Below are 20,877 nucleotides of genomic sequence, written 5' to 3'. Positions count from 1 at the left end.
CCCATATATAGCTTTCTGCTTGTGTTTAATTCGCTCATCATAGTCACTCTTATGTTCTTATTTATTTATTGAAAATGTTCTCTTGCCTTTAGGTTCCATTAGCCATTGTGTACTTTTTTCTTGGATTGCAGTGACATTTAAGTCCATGGAGGACCTATAAGCCTTTTTGAATGACAATGAATAGTGTGTAATCTTAATGCCCTTATGAATTAATGACTATGGGGTAGACAATTTAAAATAAAACTTTTCAATACTTTATTTTACAATTGTATTTACCATTGAATATGCAATATTTTATTTATTTGTGAGGTATGATGAAAGATTAGGTGAGACAACAAAAATAATTAGTTTTTTAGTTAGGGATAATTAATGTAATTTTTCAAAAATTTTGATAGATAAAATTAATAAACAAATTATTTATAATTATTTTCACCTTTTAAACACTACTTCAATTAATTTTCAAACACTACAATTTCTCTTCTATTTTTATTAGTAAAGCATTCTAACAACTAGTGAACTGCTTCAAAAAGTTATAAACTACGTAAAAAGCTCTAAACTCACATTTCAGAATAGCAAGTCATACAGGAAGAGGGAAAAAGTCAAAAAACAGTTTTCCACAAGCTATGTATGGCGGGTCCCGGTGATAAGGGATGATGAAATGAAGGAGTAGATATCTACCGCCCAAAACAACATATTCGTTAGTAAAATAATTAATTATTAAAATTTTAATTTAAATATATTTTTTTAACTAATTATAAACAATGGTATATGAAGTGATACATTTTGTGGACAACAGATATGCTCCCGAAATGAAGAAAGGCTAGCACGAATGGGCTTGGATGCAGTGACGTGCATGAATGCCAACCAAAAGGACACACAAGAAAATAAGTGGTTGAGGGCTTGGGACTTGAAATTGGGTGAGGATGTGTTTCTGTGCCTCGTCTCATCATTATGGTACCATTGATATAGCCCTAGACCTCCGATGTTGATTGGGTTGGGTCCCATAATGGGCACCATACCTGTGCCTGTACTTGATTTTCATTGCATTTCTCATGTGTTACCGGTAAATAGGCCGAGTCTATATAGCATATAGGAGTTTGGGCTTGACTTGTTAGTCTGTTTATTTTTTTTTCAAAGCCTAGGTTTGGCTTGTTTAAAAGCTTGGTCTGGTCTGTTAGTCTATTTAAAGGCCCATTATACTATATTATATTGAAATAAGTGATTATGTCTATATTTAAATAACTAGTATGCATACTTTTAAATATATTTTTATAACCCTAACAATTAAATTATATTTTTTATACATCTTTATATTAAAATTACATATATAATAATATTACTTATATATTAAAATTATAAAATACGAACATTATTATATAATATAACTAAATAGGCTAGTCTATTAGGCTTAATATGCCATTTGGATGGCCTAAAGTCTGATCTGTTAAACTAAATAGACTTTTCAAAAAGCCTGAGTCTGACCTGTTTACGAAAAAAGTCTGGTCTGACCTAGCCTGTTATAGGCCAGGTAATAGGCCCCTAGTAGGCGGTCTGCCCTGTTTCCACCCCTAATTACGAGATCACATCTTCTATTATATAATATGTATCATTTTATATGTTATAGGTTATGGTCAATCAGAAAAATATTTAATAATTAAACTTTTAATTTAAATATATTTATTTCAACTAATCACAACTCATGACATATAAAGTGATGCAAATGAACTGATACACGTTACGGAATAGAAGATTGCTCTTCATATTTGAAATACATTTTTTATTTTATTTTGTGTTATAAGAAATAGTTCTTTATAAATTTAAATTAGGATTTAATTTTTAATGTTGTTATCCATGTTTTATCAGTTGCTTATGTTAATACATATCCACACAATTATTTGGTATATTTACGGATAACAATGACTCCATATAGTGTATTATGTGGACCGTCTCATTATCTTATTTTTGGACCCATATCTACTTTAGATTTATGTTGATACACGCCGAGTCTGCTACTCATAGGTCCTTAGGTACCTAGTGGATATGCAGATAACCATAAATCTAAAAAACAATAAAAATAATTGCGAGTAATTTAGGTAATTGTGTGTTTGTTTCCTACAATCTTATATATTATTTGGGTAACCAACAAAAGAAAAAATTATAAAATATATTTAAAGTTTTAAACACATTTTAAATGATTATTTTAACATTATGATTAAAAATTGATTTAATAAGAATTATCCAGTTAATAACATCAGTACTTGACAATATAATGTCATTGTCCCTCTATCATGAAGCCTTCAACATAAAAATGAACATTAACTCTTCTTTATTATTATATTAGGCTAGGACATCTTAAATAGAATATTTTATTATTCGGACATTCCCTTCTCATTTCATGGCTGTAATGCGTTTTCATTATGATTCACATTAAATGTCAATTTAATGCTCAAATATAATGCCTTTCTTTTTTCATATGTTATTATATATGCACACGAAAGAAACATTGATTACCCAGAAAAAATCTAGTTGCTAGGTAGTGATCAACCGTAAAATAAGGCAACACAAGAGTTTCACTATCTTATACAGTCACACTTGGATTGTGAAAGTGCCAAGACTTCAGACTAAGCTCCACTCGTCCTATATTGTAGGGTTACGACTATAGAGCTATATATGTTCTTGGATTTCATACCACAAATTCTAGCTATACATATCTCTATGACATTATTGTATATTTCCATCACGACCAGCAGCAAGAGCCAAATAACTTCACTAATACTACTATCCTAGTGAGTAGTGACATTATTGTATATTTTGAGTCCTTTTACATATAGAAGAGGCATATATGTTTAAGTGCTAAAAATATCATAATTTAACTATCACTTTTATAGTATTTTAACTTATAGATCGTAATTATCAACAAATTGAACTTAAATGTATCATATTATGTGAATTGTTAGATTTTACATTTTTAAGTGTTTGTGTAGGTCAAAATCGGAGGACTCATTGAAAAAATTCAAATTTCCACACAAAAACAGGCCACACCCAGTACAGAAGTCACACCCACTTGCCGTGCTGGAAGAAATTAGGAGAGTGCAAAAGTCATGTCCAAGGCAATTCTGGCACTCTGCGAAATACAAGACAAATTTTGGTGAAACTTTTTGTTTGATTTTCACTAAACAAAGGTCTTGGGCTGGGTGAAATTGAGCAATTGCTCCCAACACAACTTGACTAGCTGAAAGGTCAGGCTTGGCCAAACAAAGTGTTGCGCCTAGTGGAAATATTTGCGTTGGATGAAAATAACATAATTCAGACTCTTTAAAAGGGACCAACTTGGACATTTTAGATAGACATTCGAATGAGAACATTTTGTACTCAATTTCTTAGTTTTTAGGATAGTTTAGCTTTGATTGAGGTGTAAAAGCAATGGGGAAAGGTTAGAGGAAGCAACCTATGCTCTTTGAGGAGGTAATAATTTTTTCTCATATGAACATAGTTTTTCTCTTTTTATCTTTGTGTTAAGTTACCATGACAATGTGATGCTAAACTTCTTCCTTGTTGGAATTGAATGTAATATGATTTTGACGTATATAATTGATTCAAATTTATGTTATTTCACTGTGCTTTGATTCTTATGAGTTGTTTATATGTTTAATGCTTACTTTAAGATTATTGAACTACTTTTTTGTATGTATTTATGAAAGTGAATGCACGGAGAAATCCTTATTATAATTCTGATTTTGTTAATTCGTGATATAATTGCTAAACATAGATTTATATCAGTTAGTCACAGTATGCATTCATGTTGTTGTCTTAATTACTAGACATAGAGCAAATTCAATGATTAACAACTCTCAAATTTGTTAACATAACTGGTAGATAAAGAGAGATTTTAACGGTTCATAAATCTCCACATTGTTAGTGTAGTTACTGGACATAAAGTTATATTAACAAGCTACTAATATGACTAAGACATTAGCAATTAATATAATTGAGGTGTGCATTAAAAGTCAATTTCACAAGCATATATAGTTGTTAAACATAGAAGTGTGTTTTGTGGCTTATAGTTCTTTATCTTATGAGTATAGTTGCTACACATAAAGCTTCATTTCATAAGCTACTAAATTGACTAAGAAATTAATTTTTACTACCATTCAGGTCCCTTGTTGTGAAAGAATCATAACTAACTAGATGAATTAGTATTGATGAATCTAGTGTGCATTGATAGTGATTAGTAAAATTCAATCTCAATATTTTTATTCCTTTTTAATCAATTAGCTAGTAATTAGTTAATCAAATAAAACAACCAAAACCCTTTTTAAAACCAACTTAAAATTATAATTTTGAGTTGAAAGGTTAGTATCAATCAAATTTTAGTGGACTTGACAATCTTTTATATTTATTTGTGACAACCCAATTTAGTAATTTAATTGTTCGGATAATGATGAGAACTTACAAGCTCTACATTTGATATTACCTTAATTGATGTTTTTCAAACTATAAAGTGAAAGGTTAATTGGTCTCTTCATGTAAATTGTGGCGTAATCTAATATTTTGCCAATATGTGAGTATACCCCTACGAATAGTCTAAAAATAAACACAAATAATCTCAATTGACAAAAAAAAAAGGTGTGCCAAAAATGACATTTTAAAGTATTAATTTATCAAAGACCAAATCTTCTTTTATAAATTATATCAAAAAACAGAAAAGGCCAACGCTTCTAAATATTTAAAATGTTAAATGAAGATACATAATGGACTAGCACATAAATATTTTTATCCTGTCGGGAAATTCTTCTAATTATCAAATTCTTGACCATTTAATTATAATAACATATATCAAGGACCACTTGACCCAGAAGCTTTTGTTCAGGTTAAGATCATGGTCCTATATAGATAATATTTGCCTGTATGGCCACGATGAAACAAGAAATTAATTATGCACTCACCACATATTTTTATTTTCTAACTAGCATCCTAGCTAAGCAGAGTTGGTAGTTATCACGCGAACTGTTCAAGAGGTCCCTCAATCTTTTCTAGAACTAGGAAGCAATTGGTGATTTCAACTTCTGAAGTAAAAATAAAAAAGAATAAAAAAACTAATATTGATCCAAAATATACATTGTTATTTTTCCTCCATATTATGTTCTCTTATTTCGGCTTCAAGTGAAACCAAACTAACCCTTTCCGTTCTCCAAGTTATAATTTCATTATATTGTCTCAGCAGTTCCACCAAGGTAATAGAATGATAATTTTTAAAAATTATAAAGTCTACAACAAAATTCAAAGCTATGTTATTATATTTTAATATCAAACCTTAATCATAATGAGTGAGGTCAGTTATATGAATCCAACAACAACATAACATATGTTACATGATAAATCATATTCATTTAGAGAATATTATATTTCTTAAGCCTGTCATTTTTGGTCTCTTTTGACCTTAAAGAGTTCATTTGATCTACCATTTTCTTATTATGGCTTCATTTAAGTTGTCAAAATTAAATCCATTTATTTTGTATCAAATATATTAATTAGAAATAATAAAATTTTAATATATTTATGACCAGAAACAATTAATCAGGTCTCTGATTTTTAAGTCCAACTAAAAGATCCATTCCCAGCAGCATCTAACATCTTTATTTATTGTTTGCCAATTTTTAATTTATTATAGTTGAGAAGGTGCTTCTTACAACCATGTTCACATGTGTAGATACACCTCTTACAGTCTTTATCTTATATGCATGGAACAATTAAAATAATGTGACCCACATGTCCATGCCTTGCTCAATGCCCATGACCATGTCTGACTCTAAGTAATGGGACCTACCCTTCACATGGCCATGTTTCCTTTTCTCTTTCTTAAAGCCAAAGCTCCTTATTTAACTCCCAAACCACATGGCAACACTCTCAAAATTCTTCTCTAATTTCATTTATGCACACTTTTACTTATATCATTTTGTATTCATATAATTTATTTTTACTTAATTGGTTTAATATATATGCATAATCATTATAAAAAATTTCACATACAATATATCACCCATCATTTGTGTGTATTATTATTGTTATTCAATGCTAACACTTGATGGTGTAACGATCTCATAAAAGTTTTGTTTATGCATTATTTTCTCTTACCTAATTACCTTTTATTTCATCTTAACTTGTCCTCCAAATGTGGGACACCTTTCTTTAAAGTTGTTGCTACTGCTACCGGCACATTAGCTTTATCTTTGTCCATAATTTATTCATCCAAACAAAGAAAGGCACTAAAGTAAATGCCCCTTCACAACTACTCATACATGTTCATAATATACAAGCCTCCTTTATCTTTATAATACACCCTTATAAAACAAACCATATATTTGTGACACCCTCACAATTTCATCACATACCATCTTAAAAGTCTTAAGTTTACAAGGAATAGAGGAGACTCATCCCAATAGAAGCATAAGTAATTAACAACTTTCTTGTTGTCTATACAATTTGTTTTTGGAAATAGAGACAGAGTGAAGATGGAAAGCAAAGTAGCATATGTGAATGATCTCAACCTTAAGGCAACAGAACTTAGATTAGGGTTGCCAGGGAGAGAGGAAAATGAGGAAAAAACAAAGTCTGATGTGAGAACCAACAAAAGGTCATTGATTGAAACTTCTGAGGAGTGTGGTTCAAATGCTCAAAATATGAACAATGATGCAGCCCCTCCTTCCAAGTAAGTGTAATTAACAGATTTTATTATTATTTAGACTTTATAAGCATATGCATGAAACTTGTTTATTTTTTGTTTCAATTGAATCTTAAATTTTTGTATGGTAATTAACTATTCATTGAATATGTTTTTGACATAATAGGGCAAAGATAGTGGGGTGGCCACTCTTGCAGAAATAGGATGTATTATGCCTCATTCTTATTGAATTTGAAGAACCAAAACAGGTTCCATTTATACAAGCAAAGATTGCCAGGATTGCTTGGAAAGCAAGCAAAAACAGAATTAACTAACTTAACAGAAAAAGGCACCAAACAAACTGCAACTAACTTCCTAACTCTCAAGGCAAAAAACAGAGAAACCAAACCAAGGACAGAATCAGGAGGAGGTACCGTAAAAGCCACCAATTAGATCCTACAGAAAAAACAGTCTTCAAGAGGTTGAGGCTGCTAGGATCTATGTCAAAGTGAGCATGGATGGAGCACCTTACCTTAGAAAGATAGATTTGAGGGTTTATGGAAGCTATTCTCAACTCCTCAAAGCTCTAGAAAACATGTTCAAGTTAACCATAGGTGAGAATTGAGAACAAATTTTACTGTTTTTTGCTACCCTTTTGATGAAACAATTTAATCAATTTTTTATGCTGAAAGTTAAATGACCTTGTTTTTGCTTTTTCAGGTGAATACTCTGAAAAAGAAGGTTATAATGGATCTGATTTTGCACCTACATATGAAGACAAAGATGGTGACTTGATGCTAGTTGGAGATGTTCCATGGGAGTAAGTTCTTTCTTTCTCTCTTTTGTTCTAACTGCTTTTGTACCATTAACTATAAATAGATCTCAAGCTAATAGAACTATACTTTTTGTGCAGTATGTTTGTAACTTCATGCAAAAGGCTAAGAATCATGAAAGGATCTGAAGCAAGAGGCTTGGGTTGTGGTGTATGAGAAAAAACTAAATCACTATTGCATTATGCAAAAGGTGGAGAATGAAGGAAGAACATTGTTTCAGCTTGGGTTCTCGGGAACTATATGGAGATGTTCTCTAATCAAATGCAAGGAAATGGAGGAAGATACAGTGCAGTTTCTTTCCTCATGTTTGGCAACATTTCTGGTTATTTTAGCATCTATGGTGAGATGCTATGCTATGCAGTTTTTTCAATGATATCCTTTTAAGTTTTCAAGTGAAAATCTCATGAACAGATTTGTCTGAAATGAAATATATATTGTGGCTACAAGAGAGATAGAAGGAGGTGATTTGTATTGTTCATCACCCAAGTTTATTCTTTTGTATTGATACAAGAATACAGTGTAACAGGCTAAGTATTTGGATGTATAAATTTTCAGCTATTGAATGGAAACAAAGTTAACTATTATGTGTTCTTCTAATTGCTTCTAACGTCTCTTTCATAGTCTTAACTTTAAAGGCCTTTCTTTGTTAAGTTGAAGACATAAATAAACTGGAATTTAGATTAATATTAGATTAGAATCACGCGATGGATCTTCATCAAGTGATAACAGTTTAAGCTTGTGGCACCCATTCTAAATTAATTTTCAAAGTCCCCAAAAAATACTTTATTTGCTAGGGGAGTTATAAGTCATTTGATTATTAATAGGTTCAAACTTGGAAAATTTACACAGTGTAGTTTGACATCTTTATTATAATTTAACTATAAATATTATGGAGTAGTGTTGTTAAAAATGTACCACTTATTAAATTGGTCAGAATAGTGGTACAGTGATTTAACCGGTGGTTCAGTAATTAAATCGCATGTTAGTTAAATCAGACATACTTGCTTATATTTATATATATATAAACCTATAACAAAAAAAATTCAAATAAGTAGATACTCATATCGAGATTTGGAGTTTTAACATTTAACACCAAAGAGTCAAAGTTGTCTCATATCGAGATTATATTTTTGCATTAAATCCTATCTTCAGACAGTGCTCCAAGATTATACAAATGTCATTGAGATTACACACGAATGTTAGGAACCAAAATGTGTAATATAAGTATGTCTTGGAAGCATGTGTCTTGAAGTGTTGAAGAAATGTTAGAAAGATGGGTCACCTTGTAATGAATTTTTAAGTTTAAAAAAAACAAATATGTGTATAAACCAGCCGGTTTAGTCAAATACCGGCCGATTCACTGGTCAAACAGTTTTGACCGATTTTAATACTTAGCCGGTTCAACATCTATACCGTACTGGTTATGGGTCCAGTTCGCCGGTTTTCCGATCGAACCGACCAGTATGGTTTTTACATCATTATTATGGAGTAGTGTATTTTTCATTGAACACATGAATAAAATGCATGAGATTTTTTTCCTTATGAAATCAATTTCACTTTTTCTCTCTACTGAAATTGTGGAATGGTCCATGATTTTGGACCCTCCTTTTTCTCTCTATGAAAATAGTGGATGATGTGCACGATTTTCACCCTTCATTTTTCCCTCTTCAATTTATCGATTAGATAATATTTTGAAGCTTTATGAATATTAGTTTCAGATTCAAATACATTTACATAATCAATGTTATTTTAATGTATCGAATAAGACATTTAAAAAATTATTACTTTATTTAGTATACTAGGTTATTTTTCTATTTTGATTAATTAACTTAAACATAATTAAATTTATATTAATGTAGTAATAAATTAGTATACTATTCATATTATTTTATCAATATATTTTATGACGACCAACGGGCGTTGGTTCAAGTGGTACATGTTTGATTCACCTTAAGTAAGAATCCAGGTACCTGTGGGAAACCAAAAAAGAGTTAGCCCCAGGTACCTGTGGGAAACCAAAAAAGTGTATTCTCATTTTCTTATTTTTATAATGTAATCATTTCGAATTCATGGTCAAATTATCAATTTTATTTTTATAATTTTGTCTTGTTATTTTAATTTATGACTTTTATTTTTATACAACTAAAATCATAAACCTTAAGTAAAACTAAAAACTCTAACTAAAATCCCTGAAACTAACCCCTAAAACCCTAACTAAACTACCATGTAAAAGGAAAATGTGAAAATTCATTTTTCACCATGTCTCATTAAAACTCGTGTTTCGGATTCACGACTAAGGAAGTCGTGCATCACATACGTGGAAGGAGGAAAGCGAATGTCAACAGAACTTGTGCATGTTTGACACGAGTTCCCAAGGAAATCACATTACTGGTCCACGAGTTTACCAAAATGGTGGATGATATCCATGAGTACCCAAAAAGTTACATTAGTTCCATAAATATTTCAAAGCATACACTAAATATATGATAGTGTAGTCAAACTACACTATCCACTTAATTTTTCCTTTTCATCCTCTTCACATTGTCCTTTGCTTTGTTGGAGAACTTAGGGAATAGGGATGACACATTCTTCTCTTCGCCTATGGATCAGCCCAATACTAAAAAGGGCTTTTAAGTTTTAATATCTTGATTTTAGAGTAATCGATTTAAAGAATGTGGTGGTGACAATTTTCAAAACAAATCATTATTTCCAAATCGATTGTTTTTAACTGATTTAAAAAGCCTTTTTGAAATTGGTTATGCCTGTGAAGCGATACAAAATTATTTTTTAACATTAGGCTTTGTTTTTAGTCCATTTCCTAAGCCCTAAATTTTCTTATGAGAATTATATCGGGTGCCTAGCTCTTATGGGCACTCTCATTGTTAATTGACAATCGGAAATTAAAAAGTGGGACTCTGCCTTTAATATGTATAATCCAATAAGTATTTAAACCACATAACGAGATTTATAATATGAGACTTATTTCTCAACATCTCACTTGTTCCACGCTTACTTGTCTTTGTTACTACTGCTTATGGTTGCTGCTCATTGTCCTCACCACATCTTCAGTCATGTTCTGCTCGCTACAGCTTCATCTCTAGCAACCCTAGTGTTCTCCATAGCGGTCGCCACTATAGACGTAAAGCTGTGTGGCGCATTCATTGATCCTCATAAGTAGGATGCGTTTAATTCACCCATATATAGCTTTCTGCTTGTGTTTAATTCGCTCATCATAGTCACTCTTATGTTCTTATTTATTTATTGAAAATGTTCTCTTGCCTTTAGGTTCCATTAGCCATTGTGTACTTTTTTCTTGGATTGCAGTGACATTTAAGTCCATGGAGGACCTATAAGCCTTTTTGAATGACAATGAATAGTGTGTAATCTTAATGCCCTTATGAATTAATGACTATGGGGTAGACAATTTAAAATAAAACTTTTCAATACTTTATTTTACAATTGTATTTACCATTGAATATGCAATATTTTATTTATTTGTGAGGTATGATGAAAGATTAGGTGAGACAACAAAAATAATTAGTTTTTTAGTTAGGGATAATTAATGTAATTTTTCAAAAATTTTGATAGATAAAATTAATAAACAAATTATTTATAATTATTTTCACCTTTTAAACACTACTTCAATTAATTTTCAAACACTACAATTTCTCTTCTATTTTTATTAGTAAAGCATTCTAACAACTAGTGAACTGCTTCAAAAAGTTATAAACTACGTAAAAAGCTCTAAACTCACATTTCAGAATAGCAAGTCATACAGGAAGAGGGAAAAAGTCAAAAAACAGTTTTCCACAAGCTATGTATGGCGGGTCCCGGTGATAAGGGATGATGAAATGAAGGAGTAGATATCTACCGCCCAAAACAACATATTCGTTAGTAAAATAATTAATTATTAAAATTTTAATTTAAATATATTTTTTTAACTAATTATAAACAATGGTATATGAAGTGATACATTTTGTGGACAACAGATATGCTCCCGAAATGAAGAAAGGCTAGCACGAATGGGCTTGGATGCAGTGACGTGCATGAATGCCAACCAAAAGGACACACAAGAAAATAAGTGGTTGAGGGCTTGGGACTTGAAATTGGGTGAGGATGTGTTTCTGTGCCTCGTCTCATCATTATGGTACCATTGATATAGCCCTAGACCTCCGATGTTGATTGGGTTGGGTCCCATAATGGGCACCATACCTGTGCCTGTACTTGATTTTCATTGCATTTCTCATGTGTTACCGGTAAATAGGCCGAGTCTATATAGCATATAGGAGTTTGGGCTTGACTTGTTAGTCTGTTTATTTTTTTTTCAAAGCCTAGGTTTGGCTTGTTTAAAAGCTTGGTCTGGTCTGTTAGTCTATTTAAAGGCCCATTATACTATATTATATTGAAATAAGTGATTATGTCTATATTTAAATAACTAGTATGCATACTTTTAAATATATTTTTATAACCCTAACAATTAAATTATATTTTTTATACATCTTTATATTAAAATTACATATATAATAATATTACTTATATATTAAAATTATAAAATACGAACATTATTATATAATATAACTAAATAGGCTAGTCTATTAGGCTTAATATGCCATTTGGATGGCCTAAAGTCTGATCTGTTAAACTAAATAGACTTTTCAAAAAGCCTGAGTCTGACCTGTTTACGAAAAAAGTCTGGTCTGACCTAGCCTGTTATAGGCCAGGTAATAGGCCCCTAGTAGGCGGTCTGCCCTGTTTCCACCCCTAATTACGAGATCACATCTTCTATTATATAATATGTATCATTTTATATGTTATAGGTTATGGTCAATCAGAAAAATATTTAATAATTAAACTTTTAATTTAAATATATTTATTTCAACTAATCACAACTCATGACATATAAAGTGATGCAAATGAACTGATACACGTTACGGAATAGAAGATTGCTCTTCATATTTGAAATACATTTTTTATTTTATTTTGTGTTATAAGAAATAGTTCTTTATAAATTTAAATTAGGATTTAATTTTTAATGTTGTTATCCATGTTTTATCAGTTGCTTATGTTAATACATATCCACACAATTATTTGGTATATTTACGGATAACAATGACTCCATATAGTGTATTATGTGGACCGTCTCATTATCTTATTTTTGGACCCATATCTACTTTAGATTTATGTTGATACACGCCGAGTCTGCTACTCATAGGTCCTTAGGTACCTAGTGGATATGCAGATAACCATAAATCTAAAAAACAATAAAAATAATTGCGAGTAATTTAGGTAATTGTGTGTTTGTTTCCTACAATCTTATATATTATTTGGGTAACCAACAAAAGAAAAAATTATAAAATATATTTAAAGTTTTAAACACATTTTAAATGATTATTTTAACATTATGATTAAAAATTGATTTAATAAGAATTATCCAGTTAATAACATCAGTACTTGACAATATAATGTCATTGTCCCTCTATCATGAAGCCTTCAACATAAAAATGAACATTAACTCTTCTTTATTATTATATTAGGCTAGGACATCTTAAATAGAATATTTTATTATTCGGACATTCCCTTCTCATTTCATGGCTGTAATGCGTTTTCATTATGATTCACATTAAATGTCAATTTAATGCTCAAATATAATGCCTTTCTTTTTTCATATGTTATTATATATGCACACGAAAGAAACATTGATTACCCAGAAAAAATCTAGTTGCTAGGTAGTGATCAACCGTAAAATAAGGCAACACAAGAGTTTCACTATCTTATACAGTCACACTTGGATTGTGAAAGTGCCAAGACTTCAGACTAAGCTCCACTCGTCCTATATTGTAGGGTTACGACTATAGAGCTATATATGTTCTTGGATTTCATACCACAAATTCTAGCTATACATATCTCTATGACATTATTGTATATTTCCATCACGACCAGCAGCAAGAGCCAAATAACTTCACTAATACTACTATCCTAGTGAGTAGTGACATTATTGTATATTTTGAGTCCTTTTACATATAGAAGAGGCATATATGTTTAAGTGCTAAAAATATCATAATTTAACTATCACTTTTATAGTATTTTAACTTATAGATCGTAATTATCAACAAATTGAACTTAAATGTATCATATTATGTGAATTGTTAGATTTTACATTTTTAAGTGTTTGTGTAGGTCAAAATCGGAGGACTCATTGAAAAAATTCAAATTTCCACACAAAAACAGGCCACACCCAGTACAGAAGTCACACCCACTTGCCGTGCTGGAAGAAATTAGGAGAGTGCAAAAGTCATGTCCAAGGCAATTCTGGCACTCTGCGAAATACAAGACAAATTTTGGTGAAACTTTTTGTTTGATTTTCACTAAACAAAGGTCTTGGGCTGGGTGAAATTGAGCAATTGCTCCCAACACAACTTGACTAGCTGAAAGGTCAGGCTTGGCCAAACAAAGTGTTGCGCCTAGTGGAAATATTTGCGTTGGATGAAAATAACATAATTCAGACTCTTTAAAAGGGACCAACTTGGACATTTTAGATAGACATTCGAATGAGAACATTTTGTACTCAATTTCTTAGTTTTTAGGATAGTTTAGCTTTGATTGAGGTGTAAAAGCAATGGGGAAAGGTTAGAGGAAGCAACCTATGCTCTTTGAGGAGGTAATAATTTTTTCTCATATGAACATAGTTTTTCTCTTTTTATCTTTGTGTTAAGTTACCATGACAATGTGATGCTAAACTTCTTCCTTGTTGGAATTGAATGTAATATGATTTTGACGTATATAATTGATTCAAATTTATGTTATTTCACTGTGCTTTGATTCTTATGAGTTGTTTATATGTTTAATGCTTACTTTAAGATTATTGAACTACTTTTTTGTATGTATTTATGAAAGTGAATGCACGGAGAAATCCTTATTATAATTCTGATTTTGTTAATTCGTGATATAATTGCTAAACATAGATTTATATCAGTTAGTCACAGTATGCATTCATGTTGTTGTCTTAATTACTAGACATAGAGCAAATTCAATGATTAACAACTCTCAAATTTGTTAACATAACTGGTAGATAAAGAGAGATTTTAACGGTTCATAAATCTCCACATTGTTAGTGTAGTTACTGGACATAAAGTTATATTAACAAGCTACTAATATGACTAAGACATTAGCAATTAATATAATTGAGGTGTGCATTAAAAGTCAATTTCACAAGCATATATAGTTGTTAAACATAGAAGTGTGTTTTGTGGCTTATAGTTCTTTATCTTATGAGTATAGTTGCTACACATAAAGCTTCATTTCATAAGCTACTAAATTGACTAAGAAATTAATTTTTACTACCATTCAGGTCCCTTGTTGTGAAAGAATCATAACTAACTAGATGAATTAGTATTGATGAATCTAGTGTGCATTGATAGTGATTAGTAAAATTCAATCTCAATATTTTTATTCCTTTTTAATCAATTAGCTAGTAATTAGTTAATCAAATAAAACAACCAAAACCCTTTTTAAAACCAACTTAAAATTATAATTTTGAGTTGAAAGGTTAGTATCAATCAAATTTTAGTGGACTTGACAATCTTTTATATTTATTTGTGACAACCCAATTTAGTAATTTAATTGTTCGGATAATGATGAGAACTTACAAGCTCTACATTTGATATTACCTTAATTGATGTTTTTCAAACTATAAAGTGAAAGGTTAATTGGTCTCTTCATGTAAATTGTGGCGTAATCTAATATTTTGCCAATATGTGAGTATACCCCTACGAATAGTCTAAAAATAAACACAAATAATCTCAATTGACAAAAAAAAAAGGTGTGCCAAAAATGACATTTTAAAGTATTAATTTATCAAAGACCAAATCTTCTTTTATAAATTATATCAAAAAACAGAAAAGGCCAACGCTTCTAAATATTTAAAATGTTAAATGAAGATACATAATGGACTAGCACATAAATATTTTTATCCTGTCGGGAAATTCTTCTAATTATCAAATTCTTGACCATTTAATTATAATAACATATATCAAGGACCACTTGACCCAGAAGCTTTTGTTCAGGTTAAGATCATGGTCCTATATAGATAATATTTGCCTGTATGGCCACGATGAAACAAGAAATTAATTATGCACTCACCACATATTTTTATTTTCTAACTAGCATCCTAGCTAAGCAGAGTTGGTAGTTATCACGCGAACTGTTCAAGAGGTCCCTCAATCTTTTCTAGAACTAGGAAGCAATTGGTGATTTCAACTTCTGAAGTAAAAATAAAAAAGAATAAAAAAACTAATATTGATCCAAAATATACATTGTTATTTTTCCTCCATATTATGTTCTCTTATTTCGGCTTCAAGTGAAACCAAACTAACCCTTTCCGTTCTCCAAGTTATAATTTCATTATATTGTCTCAGCAGTTCCACCAAGGTAATAGAATGATAATTTTTAAAAATTATAAAGTCTACAACAAAATTCAAAGCTATGTTATTATATTTTAATATCAAACCTTAATCATAATGAGTGAGGTCAGTTATATGAATCCAACAACAACATAACATATGTTACATGATAAATCATATTCATTTAGAGAATATTATATTTCTTAAGCCTGTCATTTTTGGTCTCTTTTGACCTTAAAGAGTTCATTTGATCTACCATTTTCTTATTATGGCTTCATTTAAGTTGTCAAAATTAAATCCATTTATTTTGTATCAAATATATTAATTAGAAATAATAAAATTTTAATATATTTATGACCAGAAACAATTAATCAGGTCTCTGATTTTTAAGTCCAACTAAAAGATCCATTCCCAGCAGCATCTAACATCTTTATTTATTGTTTGCCAATTTTTAATTTATTATAGTTGAGAAGGTGCTTCTTACAACCATGTTCACATGTGTAGATACACCTCTTACAGTCTTTATCTTATATGCATGGAACAATTAAAATAATGTGACCCACATGTCCATGCCTTGCTCAATGCCCATGACCATGTCTGACTCTAAGTAATGGGACCTACCCTTCACATGGCCATGTTTCCTTTTCTCTTTCTTAAAGCCAAAGCTCCTTATTTAACTCCCAAACCACATGGCAACACTCTCAAAATTCTTCTCTAATTTCATTTATGCACACTTTTACTTATATCATTTTGTATTCATATAATTTATTTTTACTTAATTGGTTTAATATATATGCATAATCATTATAAAAAATTTCACATACAATATATCACCCATCATTTGTGTGTATTATTATTGTTATTCAATGCTAACACTTGATGGTGTAACGATCTCATAAAAGTTTTGTTTATGCATTATTTTCTCTTACCTAATTACCTTTTATTTCATCTTAACTTGTCCTCCAAATGTGGGACACCTTTCTTTAAAGTTGTTGCTACTGCTACCGGCACATTAGCTTTATCTTTGTCCATAATTTATTCATCCAAACAAAGAAAGGCACTAAAGTAAATGCCCCTTCACAACTACTCATACATGTTCATAATATACAAGCCTCCTTTATCTTTATAATACACCCTTATAAAACAAACCATATATTTGTGACACCCTCACAATTTCATCACATACCATCTTAAAAGTCTTAAGTTTACAAGGAATAGAGGAGACTCATCCCAATAGAAGCATAAGTAATTAACAACTTTCTTGTTGTCTATACAATTTGTTTTTGGAAATAGAGACAGAGTGAAGATGGAAAGCAAAGTAGCATATGTGAATGATCTCAACCTTAAGGCAACAGAACTTAGATTAGGGTTGCCAGGGAGAGAGGAAAATGAGGAAAAAACAAAGTCTGATGTGAGAACCAACAAAAGGTCATTGATTGAAACTTCTGAGGAGTGTGGTTCAAATGCTCAAAATATGAACAATGATGCAGCCCCTCCTTCCAAGTAAGTGTAATTAACAGATTTTATTATTATTTAGACTTTATAAGCATATGCATGAAACTTGTTTATTTTTTGTTTCAATTGAATCTTAAATTTTTGTATGGTAATTAACTATTCATTGAATATGTTTTTGACATAATAGGGCAAAGATAGTGGGGTGGCCACTCTTGCAGAAATAGGATGTATTATGCCTCATTCTTATTGAATTTGAAGAACCAAAACAGGTTCCATTTATACAAGCAAAGATTGCCAGGATTGCTTGGAAAGCAAGCAAAAACAGAATTAACTAACTTAACAGAAAAAGGCACCAAACAAACTGCAACTAACTTCCTAACTCTCAAGGCAAAAAACAGAGAAACCAAACCAAGGACAGAATCAGGAGGAGGTACCGTAAAAGCCACCAATTAGATCCTACAGAAAAAACAGTCTTCAAGAGGTTGAGGCTGCTAGGATCTATGTCAAAGTGAGCATGGATGGAGCACCTTACCTTAGAAAGATAGATTTGAGGGTTTATGGAAGCTATTCTCAACTCCTCAAAGCTCTAGAAAACATGTTCAAGTTAACCATAGGTGAGAATTGAGAACAAATTTTACTGTTTTTTGCTACCCTTTTGATGAAACAATTTAATCAATTTTTTATGCTGAAAGTTAAATGACCTTGTTTTTGCTTTTTCAGGTGAATACTCTGAAAAAGAAGGTTATAATGGATCTGATTTTGCACCTACATATGAAGACAAAGATGGTGACTTGATGCTAGTTGGAGATGTTCCATGGGAGTAAGTTCTTTCTTTCTCTCTTTTGTTCTAACTGCTTTTGTACCATTAACTATAAATAGATCTCAAGCTAATAGAACTATACTTTTTGTGCAGTATGTTTGTAACTTCATGCAAAAGGCTAAGAATCATGAAAGGATCTGAAGCAAGAGGCTTGGGTTGTGGTGTATGAGAAAAAACTAAATCACTATTGCATTATGCAAAAGGTGGAGAATGAAGGAAGAACATTGTTTCAGCTTGGGTTCTCGGGAACTATATGGAGATGTTCTCTAATCAAATGCAAGGAAATGGAGGAAGATACAGTGCAGTTTCTTTCCTCATGTTTGGCAACATTTCTGGTTATTTTAGCATCTATGGTGAGATGCTATGCTATGCAGTTTTTTCAATGATATCCTTTTAAGTTTTCAAGTGAAAATCTCATGAACAGATTTGTCTGAAATGAAATATATATTGTGGCTACAAGAGAGATAGAAGGAGGTGATTTGTATTGTTCATCACCCAAGTTTATTCTTTTGTATTGATACAAGAATACAGTGTAACAGGCTAAGTATTTGGATGTATAAATTTTCAGCTATTGAATGGAAACAAAGTTAACTATTATGTGTTCTTCTAATTGCTTCTAACGTCTCTTTCATAGTCTTAACTTTAAAGGCCTTTCTTTGTTAAGTTGAAGACATAAATAAACTGGAATTTAGATTAATATTAGATTAGAATCACGCGATGGATCTTCATCAAGTGATAACAGTTTAAGCTTGTGGCACCCATTCTAAATTAATTTTCAAAGTCCCCAAAAAATACTTTATTTGCTAGGGGAGTTATAAGTCATTTGATTATTAATAGGTTCAAACTTGGAAAATTTACACAGTGTAGTTTGACATCTTTATTATAATTTAACTATAAATATTATGGAGTAGTGTTGTTAAAAATGTACCACTTATTAAATTGGTCAGAATAGTGGTACAGTGATTTAACCGGTGGTTCAGTAATTAAATCGCATGTTAGTTAAATCAGACATACTTGCTTATATTTATATATATATAAACCTATAACAAAAAAAATTCAAATAAGTAGATACTCATATCGAGATTTGGAGTTTTAACATTTAACACCAAAGAGTCAAAGTTGTCTCATATCGAGATTATATTTTTGCATTAAATCCTATCTTCAGACAGTGCTCCAAGATTATACAAATGTCATTGAGATTACACACGAATGTTAGGAACCAAAATGTGTAATATAAGTATGTCTTGGAAGCATGTGTCTTGAAGTGTTGAAGAAATGTTAGAAAGATCTAGATAAAAATATCTCTCTAGTTTTCAGGTCTAGGAGGAGGTATCCTTTGGTACCAAATTGATAGCCTAAGAACACACATTTCTTGGCTCTAGGGTCAAGTTTTGTTCTGTTGTGGTGAAGGGTGCAAGAATAGGAAAGGCTGCCAAAAACTCTTAGGTTATCTAAGGATGCCTCTTGATTGTGTAAGATGCTAAAGAGAGATTTATTATGTAGAACAGAGCTAGGTAGTCGATTGATCAAATAAGTGGCATGTTTAACAGCATAGCCCCAATAGGTTTTAGGTAGATGGGACTGAAACAGAATGGCCCTTGTGACATTCAAGAGATGTCTGTGTTTTCTCTCAACAACTGAGTTTTGTTGAGGGGTTTCAACACAACTTGTTTGGTGTGTGATGCCAAGACTTTGATAGAATGAAGGCATAGTAAATTCAGGGCCATTGTCTGTCCTAATGGTCTTAATTACTTTGTGAAACTGAGTTTGGACCATAGCCACAAAATCTTGAGCAAGGGTTCTGGCCTGCCCTTTGTTCTTCATTAAAAATAACCAGGTATGCCTACTAAAATCATCTATAACAGTGAGAAAATATCTATGGCCATGAATGGAAGTAATAGCAATTGGACCCCATATGTCCATATGGACAATGTCAAAGGGGGAATTGGTTTTGTGCATACTAGTTGGAAAAGGAAGCTTGGTTAATTTTGCCATATAACAATAGTCACAAACATGAGAGTTATTGTATTTAAAATCAGAAACATGCTTAGAAATGGTGTGCATAACAGAATTAGAAGGGTGGCCTAACCTATAGTGCCACAAATCAAAAACAGAGTTATGAGTATTATCATGAATGGAATTAACAGAATGCAAACTGAGCCTATTTGTACTTGCAGCCATATTGAGCATATATAAGCCATTGAGAGCCTTAACATGTCCAATCGTCTTCAAGGTATTCATATCCTGAATAAGGCAATGAGACTTGTCAAATGTTAATATGCAATTGAGTGAATCAGTAAGCTTGTGTATTGAAATCAAATGATACTTAAAGTTTGGTATATGTAGAACATCATAGAGGATTAAATTGGTAGATAAAATAATTGTTCCACAATGCTTAGCAGTAGTGATGGATCCATTTGGTAATCGAATTGTGACAGGTTTTATTGATCTGTAATGTTCAAAATCAGATAGAAAGGGACTTACATGATCTGTGGCTCCACTATCTAATATCCAAGAACGTATATTACCTGAGGTGTTGTTACTTTCAGATGCATCAATTGTGGTTGTTGTGCCAGTGTTGTTGATGCTCAATTGGTTAACTTGGTGCTGAGATGGATTGATCTCTGCTTGTTGTAGCAGAGATGTGAGTTGTGCATATTGTTCAGCATTGAACTGCAGGCTTGTCCTTTTTCTTTTATCACTTTCACC

General features: G+C 31.3%; 2 pseudogenes; both read left to right on the top strand.

Annotated features, from left to right (window-relative positions):
• LOC109352485 lies at positions 6,196–8,084 on the top strand (annotated as a pseudogene).
• Positions 16,882–18,771, top strand: LOC109352484 (annotated as a pseudogene).

The sequence above is a fragment of the Lupinus angustifolius genome, chromosome LG07, assembly GCF_001865875.1.
Source record: "Lupinus angustifolius cultivar Tanjil chromosome LG07, LupAngTanjil_v1.0, whole genome shotgun sequence".
Taxonomy (NCBI): domain Eukaryota; kingdom Viridiplantae; phylum Streptophyta; class Magnoliopsida; order Fabales; family Fabaceae; genus Lupinus; species Lupinus angustifolius.
The sequence above is the reverse complement of the archived record's forward strand: the minus strand, read 5'-3'. Positions and strand labels throughout refer to the sequence as shown.